Source organism: Hippoglossus stenolepis, chromosome 17 (genome assembly GCF_022539355.2).
Source record: "Hippoglossus stenolepis isolate QCI-W04-F060 chromosome 17, HSTE1.2, whole genome shotgun sequence".
Taxonomy (NCBI): Eukaryota; Metazoa; Chordata; class Actinopteri; order Pleuronectiformes; family Pleuronectidae; genus Hippoglossus; species Hippoglossus stenolepis.
Window position 1 is genome coordinate 20,843,345 of NC_061499.1, and position 15,877 is coordinate 20,859,221.

A 15,877-nucleotide genomic window follows, 5' to 3' on the forward strand; every position below is an offset into this window, starting at 1 on the left:
AGTTCAATCCCCATTCTTCTCCATCTGCATGCCGAAGTGTCCTTGGGCAAGATGCTGAACCCTGAATTGCCCCTCATAGAAAAAAAAGTGCTGCTAATAGATGCACTCTATGTGTGTGTGAATGGGTGAATGGCAAACTGTACTGTAAAGTGCTTTGAGTTTGAGCTCTTATTAAATGGTTTTGTATCTTTTTACATCAGTTTTTTGTCTTGACATCTTGGGACAAGTGTTTTTTTCACTTTAACATGTTATGTTATATTTGTCTTATTGTCTGCTAATCCATAAATAAAATCAATGAATCAATCCACCTCAACGGTGACTGACTTGTCTAGGGACATGCACCCAGGTCTGATCAACCTGTGGTGGGCCTGCCTTAGAAAAGGGTGTCTTGTGATTAAAAGGCCGAAACACCTGATGGTACACAACTGAAGATACGTCCATAACATCCGCTGGTGGTCACTAACATCAGATAACATCAACTAGTGGTACGCATTAATTAGTGCGGTAGAACGTACAAGGGATATTCTCCATCTTGTCCTATGTACTAAGATGGGATTTTTTAAGTGATACCAACAAGACATTTCAAGTTGTATCTAGGTTTTCGGCTGAGGCGCATGGCAAATCTGACTGGCTACTGGCTTGTATTGCAGTACTATGAAAGCCATGAGCCCCGCTCAATACCCTTTACAAACAATACATGATAAAATGCTCAGACAGTTGTTTTAACTGACCTTTTATACACTGATGGCATTTCAGTGCCCTCGTAGTGGTCAAGCTCGACATTACATTACTGTAGATAACTGTAGATTATTGATTACTGTGTACTGTATATGATTATCGATTACTGTGGATGCAAACATGCATATATATGGTTCTAACCCCAAAGGGATTTATCTGATTTTACATATACCATATTATAATATGTGTGTGTGTCTGTATGTGTGTGCAAAGAGTATCCCTGAGACAGTCCAGTACATAATAGCAGGCTATAAGACACAGGCAGGTCAGGCGTACATTGAATGCTTTAACCAGGTGGCTGGCATAGTGTACTGGAACATTTTCACTCAGTGTAGTACATTGTAAATGTTCTATATTTATATAGTGCCTTTTCAGTCTTATTGACCAAAGCGCCTTAAAGCACATTCATACAATGCTTCTATTACACATTCATACAGTGTGGACACAGCCACCAGGGGCAATTTGGGGTTCAGTATCTTGCCAACGGACACTTCAGACTGCAGACTGGGGAGCAAGGGATCGGACCAACAAACTTCTGGTTAGTGGACGACCCTTTCTACCTCCAGAGCCATAGGCAGCCCCAATACGCCAAACATGGGTGAGACCAAGCCATAATGTGATGTCCAGATCTTAGAAGCTCGAAAAGTACTAATACCAAGAGGAGCTAGAGAAGATATTGAAAGTAAAAGCAACAGTGGTGAAGGGATAATCTTAGCACTCTGAGCTGTAACCGGAGTCTAACATCTATCTAATGTAAACTGTATTATATTATATTACCAGCATTATATTAAAACTTTATTTTTACTTCTTTTAATAGGGTATTTATTTTTATACTTAATAGGTACAAAAAAACTGTATATTGTTCTTAATTTCGTATATTGACCATATTATAAAATAGACTTACAGTGTATATTGGGCAAGGCAAGTTTAATACAGCATATTCTATACATGAGGTAAAATCAAAGTGCATTTTATAATGGCAGGGAATTTAATTTACAAAGAACCTATGAAATCAGGTGAGGATACAAAAAATAAAGACAGTGTAAGGAGAATGAGAACAAATGAAAACTGATTACAAATTTGAGAAAATAACTGTTGAGATAAAGTTTCAAAATTAATTCCGAGATCTGCAGAGTTTATACAGTTTTAACACAGATGCATTCTCATATTCGAACCATAGAGAGAATTTAACATGAGAAGCAGAATTTGAAAATGAATATACACTATCACACAGGACGGTGAAGAGATATGAAAGATTGAAAGGTTTTATTTTGATTCTGACAAAATAATTTGTTTGTGACATCCTGCTGTTCTAGTTGGCAAACATAGCTATTCCAGCTCATAACGCTAAATATTTAAACATCCTCACTCCAGCCCTGGCCCTTTCCAATTGTACTCTGCCAAGTTAACAGCTATGTGAGTGACAGAAGGACAAAATGGTACAGGGGTGATGTCTGTTTGCATTTTCATGCCATGGAGTCCCAGTGAAAGAATTCATTACTTATGAATGATCCAAGTTAGGAGTCAAATTTTTCACTTTGCTACATTTACCGTTTACTGTTTGAATACTTGTGGAGTGCAATCATATCCTGTATTTATGACATAAGATGGTGGTTTGATTAAATACTTGAAGATTGACCATGTCCTTCCTTTTGATATTTAAGACAATGGGCCTCATTTACCAATATTTCCCCTATTTCTTTTTTTATTCTGTCTTGAGAAAAGTCCAAAGAAAAGTTTAAATCAGATTCATGATGTATTCCTAAACCACAGATTTATTCTTATCAGGATGAATCCCATTGTACATGTAGCAAAGGGAAATGCATGGCCATTTCCTAAAGGACATGAGACTGCAGGGCTGTGTGTTCTTACAGAAACTGAAAAGAAACAGAGAGAAGACTAAATCTACAGATGATGGAGTAGCAGACTCGAAACAGTAGTTCTGAAGTGGACGTACTGCTGCAGGAGGTGAGCAGCAAACAAGTTCTCATATTAAATAGCATGAGTAGTGTACATAAACAATTAAATAAATAAAAGTTAAAAAAATCAAAAGCAGTTATCTGAGCTGGATGATCAGGGACATTACTGGAAAGTCAGCACTCTAGGGTGAGTCATAAGCTGAGCATTTGGACACATGAGGTCCGTGTCGAGTCCAGGGTGTTTTCATATAATACAATTCATTGTGCAAAATCTAAAGGAATGTGTTTGTTTTTATGAATAGTTTGTATTGAAAATTTGCTTTGTCTTTTTGAGATGCCAATTCTTTGCTTGTTGGGACGCAAGCACACGTTAGAGTGTGATCATCTCCACTGACCTGTTAACTCTGTGACTCTACCGCCTGGAGAAAACACAAATCCTTCTGTGACTCCACTGCTGCTTCAAAACATGTTCAGCTATGCTGATGTTCTCAGTTACATGCAGCATCTGTCCGTCCTGGGAGAGGGATCCCTCACATGTGGCACTCTCTGAGGTTTCTACGATTTTCCCCCCGGTTAATGTTTTTTTTAGCAGTTTTTCCTTACTCTTGTTGAGGGTTGAGTACAGATGATGTCACACCTTGTTAAAGCCCTATGAGACAAATTGTGATTTTTGAATATGGGCTATACAAATACAATTTGATTGATTGATTGACTTCTACATCATCTGACTGTTTTTTATTTAATGTCATTATCCTGAAATCTTTTATAATAAAGTGCCAATTAGTAAAACCTACAACCTCAAGTCATTAACATCCCTCCTTTTAACACTGCTCTCACCTGAACTTTTTTCCTGAAACTATAATGTTCAAAAAATATTTCAACCTATTTCCTCAAAATCTATGATTATTTCCCCCTCACCTAGATAATTCTATATAAGGGACTGTGCAAGAGCCAATAACACCATCAGTTATGTATCATTTGTATTGTCACCTCTAGGGGCCGATAGTGAGGTGTTTGGCTGTTGGAGTTGTTATTGCATGTGTTGCTGGGCGGTCGCTGCATGGCTGTCCCCCTCAACCTCTGTATGGCCTGTAGAAATGGGAGTGGTCTGCTGCCATGCCTCAGTTGGAGAAGAAAAACATGGGTGACCCACATTCTAGGAATATCACCCCTCAGTACGGGACCTGAATAATGCATACTTTGTCACAAGTACACATGGGATCGTCTCTGCATCCCATATAGAACTAGATCACAAGTCTGCACCTATAGAAAATATCGTTGCTGCTCAGATGCCAGTAGATGGGATCAGATATTAAATAGATATTTAAATGAGCAATTTTTTAAATCTTCTATTCTTTCTTCAACACCTTCTTCTCTTTCTCTAAACACTTCTGTCCCCCTGCCGGCCATCCTCCACGACACTCCTGGATCCTGCCGCTCAGCCTCAGCAAACCACCCTGACCATCATGGTGAGCTGAGCACCAAGAGCTTGACATTTCCAATTCAACAGCTGAGCAAACTGGGGACATCAATTACCTGTGTGTACAGCATGCAGAAACAAGTGGCTCCTATTAACCCTGCTGTGTTTTCACAGCCGGCCCAGCACTCTCCCATTTCCCTGCATCCTCGCGGAGATAGAGTGGTAATTTCCTCACCAAAACAGCATACCTGACAAGAAAGAACTGATTGCTTTCAGCACGACATCAATATCTCAACGCATGGCGCATACCTCAGACTTTGATGGAAATCTTGTGAACTGATGGAAGAAGTTTCACGAAGTCCTCAGAGCAGAAGCTTGTATTGAAGCTATAGGTCATTGTGTATAGAGACAAGCAATACAAGTTAGCACTGTGTAATGTCACCCACGTTTGAAGGATTCCTTCCTGGTGACCGCATTTAACCCCAGACTATGTGACATGATATGTCCACATGAGGTTATTCTTCATGGAACCACATCACACATGAGTGACTAATCCTAAATATTATACCATGTTTACCTAAATGTACTTGTCCTACATTGAGGAGACTTTAACTGTAACTTTACCTTGACACACAGGCTGTTTGTCATGTCTGTTTACATGTGCTGACTAATTAAACAGAACTCATGTATGTGAATGTGTTCGTCAGTTGTCTCATAGTTATTTCTTATTTTCCTACTAAATATAATTTCGAATTCCTATATTAAAAAGAATGGTAATCGCATTTGACATTGTTATTACTGCAGAACTGGAATATCTTTCATCTGTTAAAGGACATCTATCTGCATTTCAAACACAACTTAAACTACATTTCCTGCAACAGATTGCCTTGAAATATTCAGTAAATATAGAGAAACTATTGATCCGGTTTAAGTGACGTGAACACTAATATAAATTACAATATAGGTTCATTACACTTTTTTGCCTGACTATTAAACTCAACATCTAAGATACAGTATAATGATTATATTAGATGAAGTGATATTATATTACTGCCAGTTATTTAAAAAACACAATATTATTTAAACGTTTAAATCCCCTTAATATGGAGTTTCAAAATTAAATTGAATTAAAACACCTATTAGGGTTAGGGTTACACCTATTACGGTGTAAACTGAATTCCTCAAACGAATGGAGCCTTTGTACTTGATGAACATGGAGGAAGTTGATTTGGGCCACTGGAGATGACCTTTCACCACTAACACCCTTCTGCAGAAATGAACAACTTGAGCCTTCCTCTGCATGACCTGGATTTTTCATCTTACTGTGAAGTCCAATGAGAATTAAGAGCCCATACAAAACCCAACAGAATCTGTTGACCCATTTATTTATGGGCAAGTGATAACATTATTGTTCAGGTTGGAATAGGTCATAAAAACAGCTGATTCTGATTTCGATATCCACATCACAATTATGTTATTTAATGCACAGCGTAAAGCCCCTGAATTTTTCTCATCAGCAGATTTGCTCTGGCTTTGCACAAACATCATTTTGAGAAATTGGATTGAATGAGGCTATAAATATAATGTAATCTCAGCTCCCCAAGCTGGCATATTGTGACACTGATATTGACATTATGCTGAGCTGATTTCATTTAATCCAAAGCAAGTTGCTCTTGATATCCACCCCAGCCTCATTCTGATGCACAAGAACACTCCCAGCAGTGAGGACTGCAAATGTGAGACAAGCCAGTGTTGCCCACAAGAGTCCTTGGTTTGACTTTGAATTCGAATCAAATGTCTGAAGCAGGCTGATGCAGGGTTTGAAATTTTAACTCTGTAGAATGAGACATAAACATGGTAAATGTTGTTTTTCTTGTGCATAGCTTCACCAGGCTGGCTGTTGTTATGCCCAGGGGTAGTCACCATGAAAACCCATACATTGTGCAATTTGCCAATTCAGTAACTCTGTGATGCGGAATCATTTGGCGCCAAGCATGTGATTGGTGTTAAGCAGCATGGCAGGCAGAGGGAAGGATGCACCCGACCTGGAGGCTCCTGTCTCTAGGAAGGAATGCCGCTGTAGTTCTCTCATTGGTAGAGCCCCAAAGATCCTGGGGGGGTCGTGGTGAGTGCAGCGGGGGGTTCCAGTGTTGGGGGATGGGGAAAGGATGGGTGGGGAAAGCATGAAGGAAAGATGAAAAACAAGACCGCATGGTTCCTCCAACCTTGTTACAGCTAATAACCCGTCAGCCAGGATTGCCACTGCTACTTTGTATCATTTCAAGTTCTGTCAGTGAGGTCTCGATAGACTAGGTTTTATTATTACACTGCTGCAAAGTGTGTGACAACCTAGTTTCAGCTCAAAACATGCCTTTTATTAATATACCCATTGCCAGAAGAATATTCATGGCTACTTCTTCATTTCTCAATTTCACTGTTGAAAATATAAATGTGTGCGCACCATCTGGAGCTGTAAAAGGCTGCTCTGATATGGAGTTTTGAAGTGTGAAATAATACTAAGAGTTTTAGATATTTACAAAAATATTCACTATTATTACATTTGAAACTTTGTAATATTGTATGATATATATATATAAAAAAATATATACATATTATAATTAGGCCATTTTTAGACAACACCATTTAACTTTTAACATTAATAATTGCCATAATGTGCGTGAAAATTGAATGAAAAATAATTATTATGTTGTATTTCAATAAAAAACTCTTTATATAATTTAATATATATATGAGATGTGTTTTGTCTCTTTTAACAACCCTGTAATGTTGTACTGAGACCCGCACCCAGGCAAGATGTAGGATGTAGGGCGCATGGTGAGAAAGCATTGCACAATGTCTAAATAGGTTGTGTAATGAAAGCTGCACATTACTAGCTCCAGTATACCAGGTCAGTCACAGAATTGACAGTAGGTCATTTGGCATTAGCCTAGAAATGAGACCAATCAGCAATCTCATGTTAATTTGTTGTCACAGATGAGTCTGGTCTCCTCCTGTTCAAACACATTTCTATCTGTAATGAAACTGGTCGGGCCAATCACAAATAAAAAAAATAGGAGGTTCGCCGTAAAGCCGGTAGAGCTGCCGCCCCAACAAGGCTCCACCTCATCTGCAGTGGCCCGGGTCCGACCCCGACCCGTGGCACTTTGCTCCATGTCATCCCCCACTCTCTCTCTGCCCCCCTTATTTTTGATATCACAAATAAATTCAGAAAAATCGCCCAAAATATATATAATAAAAAAGGAAGAAATAAAATAAAAAACGGGATGAGCAGTGCTGAAGCATTTTCATTAACATCCAAGATGTCTGCTCTAAAGATTTTTCATCTAAAAGAACATGCACGACAGAACATGACAGTATATCTGCTTAAATTTTTCTAAAACCCTCCACTAAATTGCATGTTTTGTTGATAATTAAAGGTCTATTCAACTTTTACATTTGTAAAAATCATAAACAATGCTGAATGAATTAACTAACCCAAAATCTGTTATTGTGGTTAGTTTTACATTTTGATGCTGAACTAACTAAAGCAGAGGAATTTCAATTACTAAGTTCAACCTACTTAAAGTGACTTAATTAATGAAAATCTGTAAAGAATTATGCAGCTAGTGTAGAAACCTGAACTTTTAAAAAATAGATGTATGACTCTGGATCATGTGCCTGCTGAGGTGGTCTTCATAAAGTGCTAATAACCATTTTTCCTTTTTCCTCTAAACTCATGTTAACGGATCACATCTGCACTGTATAGTCCTTGTCACAGCTTAATGTTGACCCCTTAAGGGTAGCAACATGGTGTTTTACAGACAATAGCATAGCACTTGGGAGTTTCACGCTATCCCTTGCAAATCCACCTGAGTTGTGCAGCTACCCAGACGGCGAGTAGCAGTTGAATAAGATGCTTAAAATGTGAATTGAGCTAGTTGTATTTGTTGGACTGTTAAGTGGACATTATACTGGGAATTGTCGCTGAACTGATGGACAGGACATATCAGTTTGTGGTCAAGACCTTGAAATACTGTGAATACAAGTGATCCAAGCACATTATTGTCCCAACTGGGAAATTTTTCTTGGGCTCTTCAATCACACAAGGGAGGAAGGAAGGACACAAGGAGTGTGATGGAGGCTGATAAGGACCGGAGTAAGAAGGTTACCCCAGTTGTATAAATGCCTTCCCCACTTATTAATTTCGTCACTGATTTACCATGATGCACCCTGAGACAGATCCCTACATTGACCATTAGTTGGTAGCAAACCTGATTAATAAGCACTGAGCAGCTCAGTAGCATTAAGCTGCAAATTAGCTAAATAGCTGAAAATTTGATCGAGAAGACGAATCCTTCATTGGCCAAGTTTGCTTGCAAACAGGAATTTGACCTGCATTTCCATTTAAGCCTAACCCATCTCTGTGATAATCAATAAGCTGTGTTCATTCTACAGTCACATTTCCAGGGTATCAAACCTGCAACCTCTCTGTAACAAGCTTGCTTCTCTTGTGGAACACCAGACATGAGGTGGTGGCCCTGCTTAAAGGGATAGTTCATCCAAAAGTGAAAATTCACTCATTATCGGCTCCCCCCTATGCGATGGAGGGGTGGGTGAAGTGTTTGAGTCCACAAAACACTTCTGGAGTCTCAGGGGTAAACTTTGTTAGAGGAGAATCCAATACAATTGAAGTCGATTGTGAGTCCTACTTCAGACGTAATAAAACGACAGACAAAACATAACATGCCTCCATACTGCTCCTGTGGTGTCATTCCAAGTGTCCGGAAGTCCCGACAATCATATTCAACTCGAAACGAGGTCATTTACACCAATTTTTAAGCCGAAATGTCCTGTGATATCTTCCGATGAGGTGTATCGGAAATGCTAACGTCCGCTACATTCACATTCCAAGCATTCCAATTTCCGAGCCTTATAATTTATTTCAAAGAAAGTCACTAGAAATGTACGTTTGTTTTTACTATGTTAAACTTTGATGTAACAGGAAGTTGAAGGTTAAACAGGAAGTTGAAGAGTAAGCAGGAAGTAGAAGAGTAAGCAGGAAGTAGGAAGTCCACTTGTTGAGACATGCTGCCATGCATCCCAGCCATGCTGAAGCCTGCAGCCTTGTATGCTAATGCTGAGCACAGCCTGTAAGTTGTCTAAGTAACATTTTTGTGAACATATGACTTTGTAGAATATCATGTGGTGTATAAACAACACTAAGTTTAAGCATATTTCGTTGTTAGCATAATGACGCTAGCATTAGCATGTTAGCACCTCTTGTGTGTTAGCTTGCATGTTCTAGCTTAGCGTGTTAATTTGTCACATGGGGATCAAACAGTTAATTTGCTTTATGGGAAATGGGACACTTTGTATTGATGGTGGTTTGTATTTTTCATGAATTGGAAGAGTTAGCTATCTGCATAGCTGTGTAGGGGAAGCAGTGGGGGCAGAATAGTGAAAGAGACATTACCCAAGAGGAAAACGTCTCTTTCCTTGAAAGATGTTAACACATTCTCAGTAGGATACGGAACACAAATCAGAAACAGGTGACCTGGGTAGACAAAATCTTTCCCTGAGGTTGCTGCATGACCTGTCACTAGAAGTCATTGTAAATCAAAGCTTTATTATTTTGTTCATTTGCACGTTGTTCCCTGTGGAGCGTTAAGATAAATCAGATATAAAAACAGTCAGATCCTGTAATGTGGGTCCCATGGAGCTGGTGATACACCTGCCCAGTCTTGTCTGTAAAACATCAGCATCCCCTTGAGTTCCCTTGGGGATCCGAGACCCGACGCCAGTGTTAAGTGTGTGGTTGCAAACCATCCAGCTAATGTTATCAATTTGCCTGGAAGGAATCGAGTTAGTGTCCCTGCGGAAGGCTGCCTTTCATCGAGGCAGCACAAAGCAGGCCCGATAAAAGGCCTCTTCAACCCTGCTGCTGTGACGGAGCTGTTTGTGCAATTACAAATCAATCAATCACCCCAAGCATACTGAAGATGTGATAAAGAAAATGTCTGTTTTTATTGTCACGAGGATTAACATTGGCTCACTACATCACCAAAGGTTATTTAGACAAATGAAGGCTTCAATGTATTTGTAGCAGATGGGATTTTTTTGTAAATGGCATCTCAGGAGCATGATTACAGACAGCATTAGATAGAATAGACAGTTGAGAGCTTTGAGCTCCCTAACCCCAAACTTGCCCTATAACCCCCTAACCATGATAAGGGTATAAAAAGAGTCATCCTGTCATACTGTGATGCTCCTCCATGATGTTGTAACATAGGTTTGAGCTATTAATAAAGGACCCCTCTCTAGGGTCAGAGTTGATTCACATGGCCAGTGCATAAAGTTGTCTTTTGTCTTACCCTACAGCCCTAACCCTGTGACCAGAGAAGTTACATGACATGAGCGATCACTCTTAATGTGAACAGGAGTTGACAGCAGCGTGTGTTTCTGTATTCCCTCACCAGCAGCTATTTGCAGATACAGGACACACTCTCCTTGGGCTTAAGATGCTGACCAACATTTTTCAGTCTGTCAAGGGGCAACATGTCTATGTCACCAGGCCCCGTGTGTTGTGGGATGACACAGCAGGGTCAACTCTGTCTTATACAAACAGCCACTGCACATCTGTCAGGAGATGACAGGACGAGGCCGAGACTTTCACCTTGTCTACGGGGGCAAAGTCAGCTCCATCACTCTATGAGGTCAGAGTCTGGAGGATTTGTGAACAGCTGAAGATCCCCTGTGAGTGTAGTGAACTTGACCAAAGCCTTTGGAATCACAAGGAAACCTGTGCAGTGGGACACGGAGCAGATGTTGAGGTCTAGCCACTGCAGAGATGATCCTGACAGCCAAACTGTAAAACACACACACATTTCACAGGACACTCCTCACTATAAGCATCACAAGTAAAAGCCTAACCCTAATCATGAACCTAACCCTAACCTTATTTTAACCCTAAAAGCATGTTTTAATCCTCAGGCACACCCATGAATGAAAGTCTTCAGTTGCTGTTCCACCAGCTATACAGACAACTCCTGAAATGTTTACAATATCCACATGTCAGATGGTCAATCAAATGCCTCAGCTGCTCACCTATTTGTCCTACATCTGCCGTGTAAAGGACAAATATGTTGGAATGTGAAAATTCAAAAAAAATCTCCATTGAACTATCTGTTCCATGTGACATTTGTTATTTTTAATTCTTTAGACACTTTCAAGGAGACTAAACGTTTGTCGAGTATGATCACTCTGGAATTTGATCCATGTCCCTTTTTGTCACTGTGTGGACTTTTACATTAAGTGAGACCCTAAGCAACATCTATCTCATCCAACATAAAATAGCTTGAAAGTATGACTAAATTCAAATCCATTTTTGTGAAAGTGATTTGCTTTCATTAATGGAACTCAATATTTTGTTCATGCTTCGTAGTCTCACGGCCTCACACAACACTTTGTGGGTAACAACAGCAAACAGAACCGATGTCAGTGAGGATTTTATTGCCCCTGCCATGGAGGTTATATTTTCACCTGTGTCTGTTTGTTAGTTTGTTCATTTATTTGTCAGCCTCTGCTCTGACCTGCACTGCAGACGTGGTGGAGTGACATGTGCAAGGGAAGGGCTTATGAAAGTGTATGGTGTTGACATTGGCCTTGGTGGAGGTCTGCTGAGTGACATTATAGTTTACTTATAATTCATCTAAAGGGCTGTAGGTGTTTTATTTTATTTGCAATATAGTAATGGATCTAATGATAAATATGTATGAAATGATTCCATTTATTTATTTATTAATTCTTTGGAAAAAAAAAACAATGCTGCATTCTCACCAAACACAAAGCATATTTTATGCACAATGAGATCACATACAAAGTTAATGCAATGATGTAAACTTTGTGTCACTTGCGCCGGACAATAAATATGAAATTCGTGCCTCTCGCTCAAGATGAAATATTTTCACTTGAGCAAAAACTTACAGTGATGCAATGGTGGTGAAAGACAATCAGTGTTGAGAATGAATGCAATGACCAAATTTGCTTCGCATTTGGTGTGAAGGCTGCATGATACAAATATTATTTAGAACACACAGAAAAACTACATAACAGAACTGTATTATGTATATGATACATAGAAATGTAAGGTTTGTAAGTTTTTGTTAGTAAATGGTAAATGTACGATTCAATTGAGTCACTCCTTAAAAAAAACTCCACATTAGTGTGTCATGAGTCCAGAGGGAAATCCTCTCCTGGGTGAGTAATGGCAGGGAAACAGGTTTACAAATAGTTAGGCCCAGCTATTACACAAAGGCTTTGTGTTTGTTTTGCAATCCCCCAGAGGTTGCTCTTGTGTTGTGGATGGTAACACACTTAAATCCTCTTTCTGGGGTGCACCAGCAGGCTGCCTGAAGTGGGACTTTTTTAGGGCTCAATGGAGGGTTCCCCCCGACTTTGTTTCCCCCAATCTGGTTACCAGCTTTGAGCCAATGAAGCAGACAACAATGGAGAGCAGGGATGAGGCTAAAGGCTGGTTGCAGTCATGGCCACTGCCTGGCTGAACTCATTTCAGGGATGATTTGCCTTGAGTGATATAAGCTGCTCGGATTACTGTTGAGTCTCTTTGTTCCTGTTTGGGGAAGGGGTCAAAACAAGCCCCTGAGAGCACAGCAGCTCTACATAACATGCACTGACAGATTTAAATTTTAGTATCTGTGCCCGGCATGCTATTTCATGGCTCTGCTTGACTTCAGACGACTCCTCCTCTGAAGTTGGGCAGAGCCATGAGACAGATCTGCTTCCTTAAACTCCAACAGGGCAGTGTCTGTTGTAAATGCGCATTCACTCTCAGCAGACAAATGAGATGAGCAGTTTACCGGATGCTTGCTGTGTGCGTGTTGTGCCTGTTAATTTTTCTTCTCTGACATGAACAAATTAGCCTTTTCATTGCAAACATGTCACTTCACATTCCACTATAGACCTAATCTCTGATCCTTTTTTCCATTGAGACTTGACAAGAGAGAGTTCCTGTTTTCCGCAACTTCTAAAACCGATAATTAATTTCTCAATAATGGAAGCTAACAATAGTAAACATTTAATTACATTACTGTTTTGTTCTGTGTTCTCCCTCATTGCCACATTGTTCCTCCATCCGGCTCCCCGCGATAACATTTGCATATTTAAATTGGATGTGCTTCACTTGGCCCATCGGTACCCCCTACAAAACCACCACAGCACATTTCCCACCCCCCACCCCCCTCTTAGAAAAAGGCCAGAAAATGGCAAACAACATGCAGTACTAAACAGACTAATAACCTAATGCCTTCTTTTTTTCCACCAGTGTACAGCATATTCATTATTATGTTACATTTGTCCTCTTTAATGTAAATTAAATTGCAACACTAAAAGTCAAGTGGCTACTAGAGGCTACAATGTTCATTACAGCTCTCATAGGTTTTGAATTTAACCAGCAATAGGCCAGATACATTCAGGTATAAGGCCATTATTTGTACTACATCTACGCCCAATAAAACACGTATGGTCTAACCAAAATGGGTAGATGATGTAAATTTACTGGTACTGTAGCTAAAATGTAATCCTGAGGGTTGTACAAGCTAAAAGTTAACAAAAGTCGAAAAAGGAGTTCCCCTGCTTTATCTGCTTTTCCTATTCTTGCTGTGTTCTCCATCACCAAACATTCTATCATGTTGTGGTTGTCCATCACTGAAGGTTTGGTTGCTGCACTTTTAATGATGTCACTTTGTTGCACCCTCGTCTTCTGCAATGGCACACTGGCACCTGACTCAAGATTCTGGACAAACCAACTCCATATCACTGCAGTACTAGTGTTGATCACAAGACACCGTGTTCAAACTAAACCAAGTTCAAGAGACGATACATTGTCATGTAACAGCTCTGCAAGTTTACAACCTAAAGGGGTGTACCAGCAAAACTTGCTCACTTTGACAAATCTCAAAATATAGAGAAACTCCATCATTATCAAATACATAGAGCCTACACCATATATATAGAAAATAACATTCAACTAATCAAGTGATTCTTATTATAATCACTTACTTTCTACTGCACAGTAGACAAATTAAAACAATTAAAAATGTTATTTTTTTTAAACTGAAGTAAAGGTAAACTAATATTCGAAGATATTTAAAACAATTAACTCAGGATCTGTGAACACAAATTTACTAATAACCCTGTTTGTGTGTTTAAAATAATCTTACAAAACACGCAACCTCTATATTTTATTTTAGACATTAAGCTAGAATAGTCATCCATCCATCCATCTGTTATCTATAGCGCTTATCCTTTGAGGGTTGTGGGGAGCTTGTGCCAATCCCTGCTGACATTAGGCGAGAGGAAGGTTACACCTTGGACAGGTTGCCAGTCTATCACAGAGCTATAGAGACACAGCTTACTTAAAAGCCTTCGCAGGACTATGTGGTAAGTGTCCGTAAAAAAGTTGCCACTTTCCAAAATAAAAAGATACTTATGACAAATGCAGCTCAATGTCTTATTCATAAACACAATCCATTAAACCATCTTCAAAAAGAATTCCCCGCACAGTGTTCTAAGCTCTGCACTATAGCCCATACACTTCACACAGCATGAACGCATATGCTGGAGCATGCAGTAAAAAGAGCACTGCACAAGCTGTGTCAGGTCAGGAGCCGCGTTTGATCATCTAAGCCAGACTAATGTACTTGGTTAGTTTCAGCCTCGTGTTTTAAGTTAGGAGGGATACTTCAAAGAGTGTCAGTCCAAGGAGAATGCAGCATGCACTCACTACATTATCAAGACCAGTGAACTCTGAGGTTCGCTCCATGATGCTGCACATAGACTACAGTTACCTGGTCCTCTCTGTCTAATGAAGAAGTCTGGTAATCAAAATCTTACACATCAATCAAGGGTAGTTTCAGCTTCAGGTCTGACCTAACACACTAGCTGTGTGTCATTTCAGGGGCTTCATCCTTTGGAGGCTGCCTTTGAAGACTGATTGTGTCACAGCAGCGCGACCTAACTGTCCCATTTCGAAGTCTCATTCAAATGCGCCGACAAATGAGTCCTTCCTTCCCCAAGAACTGAAGTTGAGTATCATGCTTCAACTCAACTGAACAGCGAACCGTACACATGTTAAAACAACAAGGGACATTCAAATAATCTTGTCATGTCCAATGTCTGCACTGTCGCTAGGAAACAGCAATAAGCGCTGGTGACGCTTATCACGAAAAACCTCTATAGACGAGATCGTCTCATTTCAGTTTGGCCTTTGCAGTCTACATTACCCACAAAGGAGGCAGTCTTAATGGACCGGGCAGACCAGGTCCTCCGAAAGGATGCGGTCCTTGAGATACAGCTACTATCACAGCAATTACCACACAAAGGGTTATAAAATGTTGCTAGCATGCTAGTGTGATAACCACAGCAAGTGATCTAGCATGATAATGCATGCTGATCACAGTTAGCATTGCAACTTTGACACACTGTACTGAATTCATATTACTGCACAGTACTAAAAATACACATACATATTATTACCAACTGGCGACTTAAAAAACTACACTTTCAAATGAGGCAGTAAGAACTGCACTAGTGAAGGTGTTGTCCGTTTGTGGTCGTTTCTGACTCCTTGTGATTTTAAGACTTGAAATGCTTCCCATAGTCCCTGCTCATTACGCAGGTTCTGTCCACTGTCCATCCTCTCAAATTCAGGGTGAGGTCATCATATATACCTATAAAGGAGTTCTTTTTCCAGCAGGGGTTGTCCAACCCTACCCCTAACCCC